The following is a 6046-nucleotide window of genomic DNA, read 5'->3' as shown; positions in this document are numbered from 1 at the left end:
AAAAAATCTTTAATAAATTTTTATTTGGATCTGATAATTGAAAATTGATGTGATCATATTTAAAACTTAATTTTTTCATAAGATATACACAATATACTTGAATACAAAATATCATCAGTATGAGTTATGACGGTAAATATGTTATCAATCACTATATGATCTTCCATGTATCACAATACTAATGATATCTCATAATCAAATTCTTTATATGAAATTTTACTGTATGAATAGACAGAAGTTTATGTTTATTCCTTGATTATCTTTATATCACATGATAAATAGCTGATCAGTATAAAATAAAATAAAATAAACTTTATTATAAAATCTAATATGATGACTTTATATATAGTGTCCAATACATATCAATCATAAAATGAGCTAATAAGTCCCATATGATCCACATGATTTCTAAAAGTCTCGAGAGTGAGTCTTTTAATCAATGCATCTATAATTATCAGCTTCATACCAATATATTCCACAAACACTATATTTTTTTTATTTTTTTTATGAAAAGTAAAGTATTTGATACCAATATACTTGTAAATATTTGTACTTTTCATATTGTAGGAAAATCTTACTGCAAAATTTGTTAGAAAGCCGTGGTTTCATGCATACAGAATTTTAAGTTTTAAAAATCTTAAACACACTGGAATAAAAATCAAATTAAAATATCTTTTAATTTACAAGCATGTACAAAATCTAATCTTAAAATCACGCTACAGGATCTTCGTATGATGGACAGGATTCAGAAAAATCAAAATCTGAAATCAAAAACTTAAAAAGAAGAAGATTTGATCTTCATATCTTGCGCGGGTTGATCTTCATCGCAAATTAATGATCGTGGATGTTTTTCGATTTTTTTGAAGTCGTACAAGCATCCAGCCTCTACAGATATCCATACGAAGTCTTATTCTGATTGGAGGCTCCTTGATCTCTCCAGGATACTAGCTCGTTTACAGAGCTCGCTTCCTTGATGGTTGAATAGATTTTCTTTTTGTCTCAGGCTCTTTAAAAGAAGAAGAAGAATTATAGGAGAAAGAAGAGGAGGAAGAAAAAAATTCACTTTCTTTTTTTTCTCTCAAACCCATGCCAAAATGAATCTCACGCCAAAACCAATGCCCCACACTATTTTTTTTTTTTTTCTGATTTTCACGTGTAACTCCTCCTTTTTAATGCTCAAAAATTAATATTTTTATAACACGGTGTGCAAGGGATTTGAGATAAGATGAAAAGGCTTGCAAATAGCCTCCCAACTTTTTCAAAATGTCCTTCAACTAAAAATATTATAGTTGATGTCTCTTGACTCATAATACATAGGGTACAAAATCCTTCCATCAATTCTTATCGTTAATTTGTTGATGCATTTTATTTTAATCCCTAAAATCAATCAAAATCAATATGATTTTATTTTATTTTTTATACATCAACTATTCTCCGTTTGGGATGGGTGTTGCGCCGGAGGCTGGGAGGGGAGAACATCGTAGAGAAGCCACGGGTTGCCGTCGGTGGACGGGAGCACATAGAGGAGAAGCCACTGGCTGGGGCGGGTGGGGGGGCCTGTGGCAGAGAAGAAGCAAGGAGGGGGCGGAGGGGGGGGTGGGGGCCGGTGGCATGAGCTGGGGGAAGACCATCGGGACCGCGGGGGGGGGGGTGTGTGGGCCAATGTGGGGGAGGGGAGGGGGGGAGAGGGGCGGTGCGTGGGCCAATGGCGGAGGAGCCACAAATAGCCAAAAAGGCATAGAGGGGTGGCGGCAGGTGGGGCAGGGGGGCTGGCGCGGACGACCCACGGGTGGTTGCGGGGCAGATGAGCGACAGTTGCCGGGGGTATGGCCACGGGCGGAGGATCGATGGGCATCGGGAGAAGTAGAGGGAGATGGCCGCCTCGGGCGCCTCCCACTTCATCCCATCGATGTTCTTTGGGGCATACGTTCGCAGGTACTCCGGACTCAGCCGCATTAGCACTTTCCCCGCCTGACGATACCTCACATTGACAAAGATATCGCTGGAGTTATCGAGACAGTTGTTGGAGGTGAGGGTTGCGAAGATTCGACGGAAGGCCTCGATCTCGAGATCGGAGCCCAGAACAAGAGGAGGTGGAGGATCGGTTGAGCCGAGGGAATGTGGGTGGTGATGGAGTGGTGCTTGAGGCGATTAAGGATGGCCTCGTAGTCGTTCTGGAGGCAGAGAAGGGCATCACCGAGGGGACTGCCGTAGCGCAAGCCGTCGACCTCTGTCACGTCCCAAATCCGAGACATAACACGGCCATGCTATCGAGGGATGGAGCCTACGATAACACGAAGCCAATCCATCATAATCATCTAAAATCCGTCAAATAAAAAGATTCAATTTTATTATTCATCAAATAATCGAACCAATATTGGTTCAGAGCATCTAAATCCAAAAGCAAGTACTAACCCGAATCTCAACATTCATAAATAACTATAAATTTATGATTATAAAATAAATTAAACTTCTATTATCAAATTTTTCAGCTTGCTATGCCGATCTTCAAGCTTGGATTTCTTTTGCCGATCCTAATCTTATTTCTCTGTTCAAACAAAAAGAAAACAAAAAGAATATGAGCTACACTAGCCCAGTAAGTAGAATTTGCACTTCTTTATCGGATCAAGCATAAGTTTTTCATGATAATGCAATATTTAAAAAATAACAGATAATACAAAATAAAGCATTTCATAGAGCATATAACAAATCAAGTTATAAACTCATCATGCATGCATAAATCATGTATATTTCACAATCATGAATCGTAAATCATTTTCATCTTGTATTCATGTCATGTTTCAAAACATTGCTCACAGACATTCGTGCTAAGGTCACTATTATACCCGTGACAGGGTCATGTTTCTTAATCGACAGAGTTCTTAATTCATGTGCCAACTTTATACCTGCTGGCAGGGCCATGTTTCGTGTGGATGCTAGCTCCGGATGTCGACCTTCCCGAAGGGATTCATTCATAGCCATCTGAGAGCCTTTGAAATCATTTTATCTTTTTCTTAAAGCATACATATACATAGATGGAAAAATCATGAAATTCATGCTTCATAATCATGCTATTTACAAAAGACATATTCATGAAATCAATGTTCATAATAAAATATGCTTTTTCATATCACATATGCCGATCCTTATTTTATGAAAAATTATGATTTTATCAATAGCAATTCTTTACATAAAAGCATGATCATTTAAAAAATAAATAAGGAGCATAAAATTCACTTACCTCGTTCATCTTAGATCTTCAAACTTCGTTAAAAGAATCAGCTAATCCTATTTAAAATATCAAATCATTATCAAATTCTATTCCATAAATATAATAAGATTAAATCATAAGGAAAGAGGACTGTTGTCCAGATGTGTCGGACCATCCAGATACTAGGGCAATTCAGGATCTCTGATCTGAGGGTCAGATTCAAATGACTTGATCAAGAAATCGTGAAACACAGATCGAATTAAGATCAAGATCAATCAATATGATTCTTTAATAATGAATTTGAAAGATCCTCGATATGATCAAATGAGGTTGACATACAGCACGAATATCAAAGCAATTTCGAATCATCTTGTTAGAGTCAATATGAACCCCTAAAAGATGAAGGCATGACTCGATATAGGATCCATAGACTTTTTTTAGAGAGAGAAAGTCGGTCATGAGAGAGAAAGTAGAGAGAGAAAGTGGAGAGAGAATCTTCGTATCCTTCAAAAGTGACAATCATGATTGAGATCATCAGAGGTTATATCAGGATGACTTAATATGGATTAACCATGATCGATGTTATCAATTTCGAAGAATGATCGGATCGGATCTAATCTACTGCACGAATTTTGGAGCAGTCTCAGATCATCATATTTTCATCTCAAGTTTATCCTAGGGTCTGTGATGCAATCAGAGAGAGAAAATGATCTTAGAGAGACAAAATTCATAATGAGAGAGAAAGGTCTAGAGAGAGAAAATAGAGAGAGAATCTAGAGAGAAGGTAGAGAGAAAAAGTTCAATTTTAGAGAGAGAAGGACTTAAGAGAGAGATGAGAAAAACTTTCTCTCACATGTATTTTTTATTATTATATTTTTCTTTTCTTTTTTTTTCTTTTCTTTTTCTTTTTCTTTTTAGAGAGAGACAATAGAGAGAGAAAGAGGGAGAAAGAGGGGAGAGAGGGAATATATATATTTTTTTTAATTTTATTTTTCTATTTTGTATTTCTTTTCTTTTCTTTTTCTTTTTTCTTTTTCTTTTCTTTTTCTTTTTCTTTTTTCTTTTCCTTTTTCCCTTTTTTTTTCTTTTCTTTTCTTTTTCTTTTTCCCCCGTGGCCTTCTTTGGCCGGAATAGGGGACCTAGAGGTCCCCATTCCCTACGTCGGCCATTCACGGCCACTCCTTGCCCGGCGGTGGCCGGCGGCAAGGGCGGCCTTCCCCCGAGTTCGGAGGGTCCGTACCGGCAGTCGGTGGTGGCCGTCGGTGCCGGAAAATCAGAGAAAGAAGAGGCCGGACAGAGATTCTCTTTTCCAACAAAATCCGGCGACACCCGTCGTCGGCAATCGTGCCCACTGGCACTGGAAAGAAGGGAGAGAAGAGAGGGAGAGGAAGGAGACCTTACCACAACCTCCGGTGATCTCCACCGGCGTGAAATCGCGGCGAACACAGGTCGAGGAGTCGCGGCTTCAAATGGTAAAATCGGAGAAAAATCTCCGGCAATCGTCGGTGACGGATGTATCTACCCATAGAGGAGAGGAGGGGGGTTCTTATAGAACTCGTTCTAGGGTCTTTTAATGGCCCTAGGACTTCGATTCTTGATCGAAATTGGGGAAGAGAAAGACTCCGATTGAAAATCTTTCTGCTTTGATTTTTTTTTTTTTTACATGACTTAGTGGGCCGGGCTTTCACAACCTCAGCCTCGTAGAGCTGCTTGAGGGCCTCCATCATTTCCCTCAGTCGGTGGATGCGGAATTGGTCCGTGGCCCTGGTCCGGCTGAGGAACTCCACCACCTCATGGAGCCTTTGGATTGTTGGCTTGCACCCGACCATCACGGCATCGATAGCCTCGTGGAGGCGGTCCATGCAGTCGAGGAAGTGGAGGAGATGAGGGATGGAGGAGGTCCTGGAGGAGAGGCAGAGGAGACGGCACTGGAGGGACTCCATGAGGGCGAAGATGCGGAGGAGGGAGAGGGCCGGGGAGATGGCGCGGTTGATGCAGGCGTGGAGGGCCTTTGTCACGATGGCCTGCGACTAGAGCAGCGCCACTACCTCGATGAACGCATCCAGGGAGTCAAGGCCGATGGAGAGGCTGGCGTCCACACCGGTGAGGCCTTTGTCCATCTGGGCGGAGGCGCGAAGAATGGAGATGATGTTAAAATGGGAGGCGCAGAGTGCGGCGATCACTGCCTCGTCATTATTGTCGACCACCTCATTAGCCATCATCGAGCACTCCACCTTGACGAAAGAGAAGTGGGAGGTGCTCGAGCGAACGGGGGGGCCGGTGCGGAGAAGCAGAGAGAGGCGAAGGTCCAACGACGTCAGGGGCGGAGGGGCGAAGATCGCGGACGAACAGGAGGATCTGCACGGAGAAGCAGAGGGAGGAGGAGGTCCGACGGCATTAGGGGCGGAGGGGCGGTGATTGTAGACAGATGGGAGGGCCGGCAGAGAGAAGCAGAGGGAGGCGAAGGTGAACCGGGGGAGAAAGGAAGAAAGAACGAAAAAAAAAAAAAATCCTACAGCACCATAGCATTTACCGAGAAAAATATTTAAAAAATATTAAAATATTATTTTCGAATGATTTTAGAGATCAAAATAAAGCTATATCAATAAATTAATGATGAAAATTGACGGAAGGGCTTCATAGCCCACGTATTATGAGTCAAGGGACATCAACTATAACATTTTTAGTTGAAGAGCATCGTAGCATAATTTGAAAAAGTTGAGGGACTATTTGCATACTTTTGTCAAAAATAAAGTATTTGATACTAATATACTTGCAAACACTTGTATTCTTTATATTGTAGAAAAATCTTACTGTAAAATTTGTTAGAAAGCC

General features: G+C 41.0%; 1 pseudogene; it reads right to left on the bottom strand.

Annotated features, from left to right (window-relative positions):
* Window positions 1–1982: 1982 nt before the first annotated feature.
* Window positions 1983–5636, bottom strand: LOC140858601 (exocyst complex component EXO70I-like; annotated as a pseudogene).
* Between the last annotated feature and the right edge of the window lie 410 nt (window positions 5637–6046).

The sequence above is a fragment of the Elaeis guineensis genome, chromosome 6 (assembly GCF_000442705.2).
Source record: "Elaeis guineensis isolate ETL-2024a chromosome 6, EG11, whole genome shotgun sequence".
NCBI lineage: Eukaryota > Viridiplantae > Streptophyta > Magnoliopsida > Arecales > Arecaceae > Elaeis > Elaeis guineensis.
Note: the sequence above shows the minus strand (reverse complement) of the source record. Positions and strands in the feature narration are given on the sequence as shown.